Genomic DNA, 764 nt, shown 5'->3' on the forward strand with positions numbered 1-764 from the left:
CACTCACTGCCTCTGACCTCTGACCTCTCTCCACAGCTCGCTCAGCTCGGACAGAAGTGACCACGCGGACCCACCTGTGACCCTTCCTCTGTTTTCTATAAACTCTGACCCCTGACCTCTGACCTCTGACCTGTAAATGACTAAACTCTCCTCGTCGTCTGTTTCTTCACTGATATTAAACCTGAACATGATCTGAACTCGCTGCATTGACTTTATTCACATCAGAACAAGCTCATGTCAGTTTATTCAAATATTCTTGTCTACTTTCAGTGTATTTTTTTTTTATCAGTAAATATTTCTTTAATGTAAAACACTGTTCGAGCTCCAGGACGTCTGCATTTAACCTTCTGGTATCCAGGTGAGCATATTATGCACACTTTGCACTTCATGTTATAAAAGGTCATATTATTTTTCACAATTTGTTTTAGATTAGAATTCAAAAGTTGTTATTTTTGCATGATTTTGAAAATTCTGACCCATCCACTAAAATCAGCACATTATAAACAGTGTTAAATTTCTGCACTAACACCCTTCTACCAAGTGAGTAAAAAATACACACCCACACATTTTAGCATTTAACATTTGACCTCGCACAAAAATAATAATAATGCATTAATTATGTTAGTGTTAATCATTGACATATGCCAGGATGAAGAAATAAAAAATAAGTAATCCAATTTTTGTGCAGAATATTGGAAAAAAAAAGCTTTTACTGTTCAAAAAATACAAAAATGTGTTTACATTACAAGCATGGAATTTAAAGG

The sequence above is a fragment of the Sphaeramia orbicularis genome, chromosome 22 (genome assembly GCF_902148855.1).
Source record: "Sphaeramia orbicularis chromosome 22, fSphaOr1.1, whole genome shotgun sequence".
NCBI classification, from domain to species: domain Eukaryota; kingdom Metazoa; phylum Chordata; class Actinopteri; order Kurtiformes; family Apogonidae; genus Sphaeramia; species Sphaeramia orbicularis.